General features: G+C 38.6%; 1 protein-coding gene across 1 annotated transcript in view; it reads right to left on the reverse strand.

The window, feature by feature from the left end:
* LOC147060657 (uncharacterized) overlaps positions 1 to 10,435 on the reverse strand; it is a 110,374-nt gene that overhangs the window by 81,953 nt on the left and 17,986 nt on the right. The window contains exon 3 of the mRNA XM_085905461.1: positions 10,230 to 10,291. The gene's annotated coding sequence lies outside the window, so the exon portion shown is untranslated. The remainder of the gene's footprint in view (positions 1 to 10,229; positions 10,292 to 10,435) is intronic.

A 10,435-nucleotide genomic window follows, 5' to 3' on the forward strand; every position in this document is an offset into this window, starting at 1 on the left:
TTTTGACAAATCCACCTTTCGTCGTCGTCATGATTTTAGTCTGGTAGCCCCCTTCAGAATAGAAAAAATCATGCACAAGTGTACTAAACAAGCAGTTCCAAACCACTGGGCACTACACCCGGTAGCTGTCCATCAGACAATTGGTACTTCGCCATACAGACAGAAGGGAAAATAAATCAGACAGCGTTTCAAATACAATATCAGCAGTCCTCAGTCTCAAGCATCAAGCCCGGTCTACAAAACATGCAACAAGAGGCTCAAAGTTGAGACCAAACGGACTTAAAAGCTGCCCAAAAAGTACTGAATACTGTTTTTCCCATTCCAAATAATCTTTGTGAAGAAGTGTTTCTGCAATGACTGTGACCAAAACAAACCAAAATTACAGGGTTGTCTGTTACACACTTATGGTGTCATTGTCTCCGATTAGTCTCAAATGGGACCGGCTCACTGAAGCGAAACAAGTGTGGCGTGTTTACGAGTTAAAATAACTACATTCAGCATAATAGCAAATGGTGGTTTTAATCAACTGTTCGGATCAGTTTCTATGTCATTGTATCAGAAATATTGTTATCATTAGTGCGTAAAAGGTTGAAGAACCCTGAACTAAACAATCGGAGCTGACACAATTACCCTGTGATAAATCGCTTTTAGATGGAGCGTAATCACCGAGACCTGTCGATAAATGCAAGCCAAGCATCCAGAAAGTGAATTAATGTTGAGGAATAAAGGACAAGGGAGATCAATGAGTAAAAAAATAAGCAGACAAATGTCCTTCAGTGTTAAAAGAGGTCAAAATAGGAGATTTTTTTTTTGCTGGTGTGTTCACGCATTGTCGTCATTACCAATATTTACAGTAATTGTGACTCAAGTCAGCAAACACGCATTTCAAACACATTCCACAAACATAAGATAATATACACTAATACCATGTAAATGAATGGAAAGCCCTTTGGCATGCATTCAATATCCTTGTTATCGACCTTGACCATAAACTAGTATGCTTGTACTGCTAAGACTACAGAAACAGAGGGACTACTATACTGTATGCAATTTAACTTTACAACCAGTAAGCTACTGTGCTGCACTGGAAACACGACAAGGTCCAACAGGACCCTACCAGTAGCCCCAAAATGCCCACAAATACTTGGTATCCTACTAGTTCAACTTATGAGTGTGCCAAAGGCTATGAGAGAGACTGCTTTCTTTGATTGGCGGCAAATAGTCGGCTGTGTTCACGCCCATATCAGCGCAAACGACCCTGTTGTAAATGTGACGGTTTCTGCGTGCCCGTGAAATTACCAGCACCCAGCCTGACTCGCTTCTGTGCAGATTTACAATACGCCCCATGTTAGACTTGAAGCAGTTATGAAAATAGAGCCCTTTGTGTAGAGAATCTATTAATTAAAATAGATCAGGTTTTCCATGATATTCCAATTTATTGAGATGCGCTTGCATCAATATGGGAAGACGGGAAGCAGACGACCACTTTACGAGGTGTCACTGGGGTGATGCCATGGAGGGGGGTCGTGCGGGTTTCTGCCGAAAGTAGGCGCCGGGGGTGTTTTGGAGGCCAGTGTTGCGTGGAGAATGAGTTTCACTGTCTGCCGTTGGACTGTCAGGAGAGAAGCTGCTTCACTGGAGGGTGACAGCAGAGAGACAGAGCCACTCTGTTACTGTCATGGACACTCTGGCTCTCTTCTGGCTTTTAGACAGGATGGTACGTCGTCTGGTGAGCACAGATGTTCAAGACCTCTTGGCAATATTTGCACCTTTCTGCATCGAGACACTTTGAATTGGAGGAGGTTCGGTTTTTGTTTTATACGTTTGGAGGATGGGGCAGATAACCAAAATTAGAGTTTCTTCTTTCAGCTACAACATGCGGAAGATATACTCTACATTGTCCTAATGAATGGGAATGGGAAAATATTCAAACATTTGCTTCTTCATATTATTGTTCAGTACAGTAAATTATGAGTATGCGTCAAAGTAATAAATGCCAGCGTCATTCTTCACCACGTATTATTTATGTCCGAGAAAGCCACGGTGCAGTTATTCGAGACAGCCTGCAGTGTCTATAAATGGTTTTTTTTTTTTTTTAATAAAAACAGCTCTATATGAATTCGAAACCTATATTAAATTGATGAGCTGCATTTTGACAGCCAAGAGACCTTAGCAACCAAGATCCTATTCAGAGAATGTCAGAGCTGCGCATCTGTTTGTCCTAAATTGTTTATGTTGATCCCTCTCGACAACACTCTCGGACTAGAGTTGTTTTTCTGTGCAGAGCTATGGAGGACTCTATGTGAATGTTTATGGTGCAGCTCGGGTGCCATGCCTGATGCTATTGGACTCTAAGAACACAACTGCATTCAGAAACGCCATCTGTCCATTGATCCATTTTGATACCCTTATGTTTTTTTGGAGCCAACACAAATTGATCCCAGGATCAATTATTTTTGCTCACAGCAATAGTAGTAAAAAAAGTGAACCTCAGTGCTGACTTGGTCTCGACTCGACACAAATCTTAATAAATCAAAAGTGGTTCATAAAATGCCAGCACATGGCAGAGACTGGGAGTGAGATTACGCTTGCTGACGACAGTGTCATGCTAATGAAATTTTTGCTATGTGTGCGTTTTTTGATTGAGCAAATATGCGGACTGTGCAGATTGCTTTGTGACTGATAAAGATAATAAAGTCTTAATGATAATAAAATGCCTTCCCATTTTGATCTAGTGATAAATATGACAGAACGTTGTAAAATGTGACTAATTTACATGTGAATGAACTAATATCGGGCAGATAATTAAAAAAAAAAGTGATTACAGCATTTGTTTGAGGGCACATTCTGTTTAGCATGTCTTTAAAGTCAACAATGAAACTGCAGAGAACAGCAACAACAACCAAAAAATCGGGCTTTTGTTTGAAGGTAAAATTGGATGGCGATTAAAACAACATCTGCCATTTATTTGTTCCCTGATAAATTTTAGTGCCCGCATCATTTTTACATACAGACCTTTTTACATAAGTGCAAATCTTCAGCACAATCAACAGTCCTGTTAACGTCAAGATTGCTGGAATAATTATGTGCAGAGTCGAGGCCAAGCAGGTAGTGGCCACTCAAAATCTAAACTCTTATTACAATAACACGGCTATTTTCGAGAGGTTGAGCGGCTAGAGAAGGACAAGAATAGAAGATCATGCAGTGTAATGATCACATCAATAATACAGGGAAGAAAAGACAGACAAGTCAAGTGCGACCTATTGACATTTTGGTCAGGTAGATCGGCCTTTCATCATTAGTCGAGGAGCAGATGGTGCATCATCGTCTTCCTTGTAGATCAAACTGGAAATATTATCATATCACTTGCACCTCATATGATAGATATGTTTGGCCAGTGGTGATACTGGCAGGTTTGGTGCTATGCTACCAGATTCAGGTGGTGATGCTGAGGTGGGAAAACTCTTTTGGGCTTTTTTTTTTTTTTTTGGTCGTACATATTTGAGCTGTGCAACAACTTCCATAGTGAGTGACTGAAAAACTAAACAAAACCACCATAACCAGGAAATAAAGAATCACAGTTACTTTTTGGATCGCTGTTGCTACACCGACTAGCGACTTTTTGGGGGGCGGGGGGGTGGACAAGCTTGTTATTTGTTGGATTTGAATTAAATGGCTCTGGGATGGAAAACAGGATGTTTAATAAAGTCACGCGAGTTTGAGTGAGAGTACTGTAAAATTTGTTGTCCAGTCTAGATGTTTGGCAGCCCTTTCTTGTACAAAGTCCAACATACATAATGATATTGTATCGACAAATGTTTTCGGCTATTGTTGTGCTGAAAGGGGCAATAAAAGTAATTAATATTTGGTTCTGTTTACTTTCCACTTTACTTTTTACTAAGGATGTGGCATGACAGTGTGCCCATTATCACCCCTATTCATTCATCTTTGTTTATTTGCTAACAAAACAAGACTTAGACAAAGGCAAAAGTTTTTTCAAGAAGCTTAGCTGAGGTCAGAGCGACAGCATGAGATGCTTAAAACAAAATGTCGCCGTCCGGTCAATTACAGGGACATTGTTTTCTTTGTTTGCATTGGACACCTAATGGAATCGGCAAAAAAAAGAATAAGTGGGCCAGTGCAGGTGTTTTCCCCGCAGTTGTAAACTCTATTTCTGCAGAATTCATATGCACTCAAAAACCTATTTATTGCCTTTCTCATGTCCTTCTTTTGAGTTTCTTCTGATGCAACACAAAAAGACCAAACAGATGCACAAAATAAACATTGAAAACAGAAACAAAAACTCAAACAAGGAAGTACACATATTAGAATACTTTTTTGTTGTTGCTTTTATAACATTTTATTGATCCTATTCCAGCACAAAACATTGTCTTTTGCTTATTTCAGTCACAATGCGTCTTCCTTTGTTTGTTTTCTCCCTCTGTGTAAAATTGTGGTGCACCATTAAAATAAAGACAGACGGATAGGTCAATCACTTCATTGTGCATAATTTTCTAGTTGCTCCATTTGAGAAATTATAATGGCCATGTTTACAAAACAAGTCAAAAACATTGTTTAAAACAAAACATTTCAAATTTTGTGAGTCAACAAAGAATACGTATTACATTAGTTATCCTGTTTACATGTCTCAGAATACTGTCTGAGATTGCAGCAATTATAAGTAGAAAACACACTATCGCGTTGCAAAGCTTTTATTTCTCCCTTTAGTAATGTGTCCATTTGCTAAGTACTCACCATTCTGTGGATTTTAATCATCGCAAAACAATGTTTACATGACAGTTTCCTGTTGAAAGTCAAAATCAGTATCAGAGTGTCTTTGTTAAAAAGAAAATTAGTCACCATTTGCATGTCACGTAATGCAATCTGATATGACAACATGTTTGTACACAACAGCAACGCGGTGATTGGAAAATGGGAAAGGAAAGGTTTGATTGTTTGACAAGTCACGAGACATGTTAATTAAGACTCTAAAAATCTACCTTCAAGGCAGCAAATTTTGTTTTGAGGGAAGCAATCAGATTGCCCAAGGAAGAGAGATAACGATGGGGTGGAGAAATAATTCCAGAGAAAAAGAACCAGAGGAGGCCGTTTGTGTCAAGTGAGGCAGAAATGGTGTCAGTTTATCCAGCAGATAAACAAGGAGCCTCACAGAAGCACATGATTGGCACTAGCAAAAATCTTCCTATTTTAATGTATTTTTCACATTGAGAAAAAAAAAAAAGTGTTGATTCCGCAAGTAGTCAACCTTTAGCACAAAGGTGTCAAACTCATTTTCATATCGGAGTTATAGATTCCTTCATGGGGCCATTAATGACTTAAATAGAAATGAATGTGTGTGGATATTATCAAATGCACACAACAGAATTTTCCAATTGGTTATGAAATTAGGATTAAAGAAAACATTTTGCAATATCTCAATTTTATGAAAAGGAAAGACAATTTAGAGTTTTGGTATTTTTAAAAGAAACATTGAGTTGACACTCATGATTTTAATTTTGTGGGCCACATAAAATGATGTGGCGGGCTGAATCTGGCCCCCGGGCCTTGCGTTTGACACCTGTGCTTTGAAAGTGTGTACAAAGGTTTCTTGACAACAAACAGAAAGGTGAAGCCAGTAGTAAGTCTGCCAGGAAGATATATCCGCTTTTGGGGTCGCGTCCCAAAGAGGCCTAATGTGTGAAAAACATTATCTTTGTCCAAAGGCTCATTTTAGTGGGGAGATAATCGCCTATCCTCTTTCATCATGTTAAAAGGATTTTTGCAGATTCGGGGATTTTCTCCATGATGCAAAATGTTGGCAACCTTTTTTTATTGCCCACAGAGGACTTCTCTGTGAACGGATGGAACACATTGATATGCAAAACGGGTTTCAGAAAAATGTGTGCTTAATGAGACAGTCATCAGCCACAATATTTTATTTGTTAGTGGCAACTCATGATTTAAATAAAATAACTAAACTGTATTTAGGGCTGCAACTAACTAACTAACTAACTAACTAACTAACTAACTAACTAACTAACTATTTTGACAATCGATTACTCTGCCAATTATTTTGCCAATTAATCGATTAACCAGGAAAAAAAATACCTGACTTTTTTTTAAAGGATATTGTTTCAAATCGTGTAGAAAATGCATGCAAACTAAATGAATTAGCATTCATTTACTGGTTTGGTCTAACATTTCAGAAAATACACAAAAATGTTTTCCAACATAAAAGCAAATATTTTTGATTTTTTTTTTTTTCAAAACCATTAGGTCTACAAAAAGCAGAGGTGATTTTCAAATGAAAGGTCTTGGACGGTAAACTGGGTCTTTAAACAATTATTTCTCAAAAATACTTAGCGATTAATTTGTTAATCGATGAGTTATCGATTAATTGATTAAACACTGCACCTCTAAATTTAGTATCATAGTATTTATTTATTACGATTAATATTTGTTCCATTTGTCCAGCACAATGTACTTACTAATGATTAGCACGTCTGCCTCAAGGTTTGGTGGTTCACAGTCTCAAACTCTTGCAATTGACAATGTAACTTCTTTCAGACTGATATTTTTTCAATAAATTTTTCATTTGTTCATGAAGTTGATGATCCAAATCGTTAAAGTGCAATTAACATAAATAAATAAATAAATAAATAAATAAATAAATAAATAAATAAGGGAGGAAGCAAATAGCTATTCACAGAACTCTATGCACAGTTTTGTGACATTTAAAGAAAGGTTTGCTTCATTTGTGATGTCATTGAGAGCACTCCTGGGGGAAATTAAACTCTCCTCAGTATCGCCTTTCCACTGTGAATTGTTCGTGCGTCCCACCATTACGGCCCAGTCTCGCAACGTAATTGAGGTTACTGTCTGTCTGGATGTATTCCAGATCAAGAAATTAAATCTGGAGACCTTGACCGGGTCCTTTCGAACATCAAAGCAAATCTCGTTCCTCTAATTGCTTACAGTTTGTAATTACAACACTTACACCTTCTGAATTTGACGTGATTAATTCAAGTGAGCCTTTTCTGTTCAAATGACAAGTGCGTAAATGACTCCGAAAGCAAGAGTATGCAGCTATTGGCTGGCAATAACTGATTTTCTCTCAGAAAATTCACAAAACAGAATTAATAAACTTCAACCAAACAAATCTTTAGTCAACTAAAGTGGAGCATCCGATGTAGTGGATCTGCTGGACACAATCGATTTTGTAACTTAACTTCCCAAGTTGTTGTTGTACATTGTGAAATCTTGAAAAAAAAAAAATTCTTCTGACTTATTAGCCATATGCATGATGTTTTAAATAACATTTTAACATTGCCGAATGTCATTCTAGGGTAAAGAAAAATGACCCACCCCAGCATTAAAAATAAAAAAGAACTCATCCTTTGAAGATGGCCTGACAGAGCCCTAAATGCAGTCATGGAGGTCACAAAAGTGAAATAGTTCAAACGCTCACTGAACTAACTAAGGTCTGACAAGATTTGCAGTTGTCTTGCGCGACCTTGTGAATATTTATGGTTTCAAATAGAACTTTTGCTCGACTTTGAACATCATTTGTGTCCCCAAATTTCAGTTGAACTCCAAATTGGACCATAATAGTGTTCTGAACGCCTTTTACAACAGCCAGATAGCGAGAATGTATTTCCTCCAAGTGTCAACAATGGTCCAAATTCTTATTTTCTTCACAATAGGCCCAATGCAGCTTCTCTGCTATTTGTAGTCATAATAGCAAAAATGTGCCTCAGCTTAGAGCCTTTTCACTCCTCATACAAGCATCAGCAGCTATGGGTGGTTACCCTCCACTTAATGATGCCATTCTATCCACAGTAAGCTTCCACTATGAACATTTGACATCATTTCCTCAGTCCTTCACAAACATTTATGTCTTTTTGATTCTAACCTTCCGGTTCAACTGCAGTTATGTGAAAACAGGAAGATGTTCTTTTCACAACGACTCCAAAATAGATGAACATTGTTGTGTTTGCTCTCTGTGCATTTATGGTTTGGCCCTATGATATTTATATTTAGGAAAGTCTCACTGCAATCAAATAGCAATGGAACTTTGGTTGAGGGGTTAAGTAAATACCAAATACAGACCCAATTAGCAGTTTCACTGCAGTCAGGATGATAGTCTAGTGCAGAGAGATCATTAGGTGTGCTGTGGGAAATGATCCAATTTCACTGAAATGGTCGGAAAATCTTTCATCTACGGTATCTATGTCAGCAACAGGCAGAGTAATTAAATGTTTTTCCACTAAGTGCCATTCCTGTAGGTACAATTTATCTGTGTGTATTACCTACCTGTTTCCATGCAGGTTCAGGCAACAAAATTATTTTTGCTTTAGTTTTAACTAAACAGGCAGTAAATAAAGTATGTTTGTGAATAAACTAAGATGAGCTCATTGTTTAACTATAATGCTAGCATTTGGCAAAATGGAAAAAAAAATGACTGTTTGTTGAGCCATTAATATTGTCAAAGAGAGTAAGCCACTTTCAAAACTTGATATAGTATGGTAAGACATTTTTAAAATTAAATTTTAGACATAAGTGGACATTGTCCCATAATTTCATGCATTTTCTCTGTGTACCGGGGCTTCTTTGCTCACCTAAGAAACATGTACATCAGGTACTGTAAATTGAATGAGAATGTCAAGGGTTGTTTGTCTAAATGTCTGAAGTGTCACTCGTCTCTCGTCAAAGTCAACTGGGATAGGCTCCTGCTCACTCGCCATCTGATGAGGGCAAATGCCAGAGAAAATGGAAAGATGACAGCCTGCGGGGGATGCTATTTTTAGCCAATATCTTCACTATACAAACCCATAAAGTGTTCATTGTTGTTTTGTAAAACAGATTGATTAACGGACTCGCAAATTGAGTGACTGATTAATGCAGCCTGTGGAGTCACCTTGTCACAGTCACCACTAATCACATATTCTATAATAACTACTGTTATTATTTTGGGTATGCACTGTGAATGCCCCCCCCCCCCCCCCCCCGAAAGCTAATGATAAAACTCTCAGGAAGAAGTGAGTAAAGGTCATTACAAAATCAAATAAAACGTCGTGGTCATTATTTTGTGACCTGACCCAATGGCTATGGGAAGCATTTGCAGCCTGGTACGCTAAGGGGTAGAGTGTGAAGCGAGTGCCCTGACTTGTGTGCCCAAGGGGACACTGAAATCTGGCCACAGCTGCTACGTAGGATCACAAAGCAGCTGGCCAGCTCCCCCTAAGATGCAGCCATTACATCGCTATTCTCATCCACCCACGAGCTTCAATGAGCTAGACTGAGAGCTGTAGTCATAGCAACGGGCAGACCTGCTAATGCCCTTGGGGATTATTTCTTGACAGAGTTCCTCGGTGTCCTCCCTTTTGGCATTTGCGCGACGCTGCAATTGCCGGGTAGATGTTTGCCTCAGCGTCCCACGACACCCTTCATTGCTATCTTACTTTTTCTCAAAAGTCAGGAATTTTAATACATGTAAGCAGTTTATAGGCACAAAGCAATGTTCCTTTATTTCTGCTTCAGTAAAAAGGAAACTACATTGGTTTATTCAATTAAATTTTTTTGTTAGCCTATCAATGGCCTTTTACATTGACTTTAGCATTAGCATTGGTGATGTTATTAAAACTAATCATGTCTTGTATTTAAATATACTATTAGCGTCATTTATTTTGCGATGTGTTTAATTCTATGGTTAACTCCAAGAGGGGTGTCATTAAACAGTTTAAAGCACACTCAGGAAGGGCAGAATCACAGAGGTTCTCAGATAACATGCTACTTTCAGGGTACTTTCATAATGTCGGAAATTTACAAACACAGATACTGCTGGAGGGCTCTAATTGCGGAAGGACCTTGTTGAAGATCATACAAACATACAGATTTGTTCAGGGATAAATCTAGACTGGAAAGAACATTTTGAATGTGAGGAAATCTTATCTCATCCGTAGACAGTGAAGTATGGGGGGGGCTATAAATAATTCTGTCTCAAGAGAGTTACCAATAGCACGGGTTATAAATGAGGTAGCTCAAGTAAAGAACCCTGAGGTACACCTTTGAGAAGTGGTAATTGAATCAAGACACAGTTCTCAGAATGGCCTAATCCTAACGAGGACTAGGAGTGTAAAATAGGCTGACGGATGGATTTAGCTTAAATTTCATCCATCCGAGATTTGCCCAAGATGCTACTGACATTCACAGTGACAAATGACACACACCTGATGCCTGAGCATCCTTGGCACCTCCTCGAAGACCCGCCAGATGGGTGTCCCTCCACAACCTGGAGAGGGGAGCAGATGGCGATTAAAACTCATTAGAGGGACAGAGAGAAAAGGGCAAAGACATGTAGGTAGACGTACACTGCCAAAAAGCCTACCTAAGGATGTAATAATAGACGGTGGATAATAGATGAGGGCAAGTCTTT

The sequence above is a fragment of the Syngnathus leptorhynchus genome, chromosome 2 (genome assembly GCF_054491065.1).
Source record: "Syngnathus leptorhynchus isolate UIUO chromosome 2, UIUO_Slep, whole genome shotgun sequence".
Lineage (NCBI taxonomy): Eukaryota > Metazoa > Chordata > Actinopteri > Syngnathiformes > Syngnathidae > Syngnathus > Syngnathus leptorhynchus.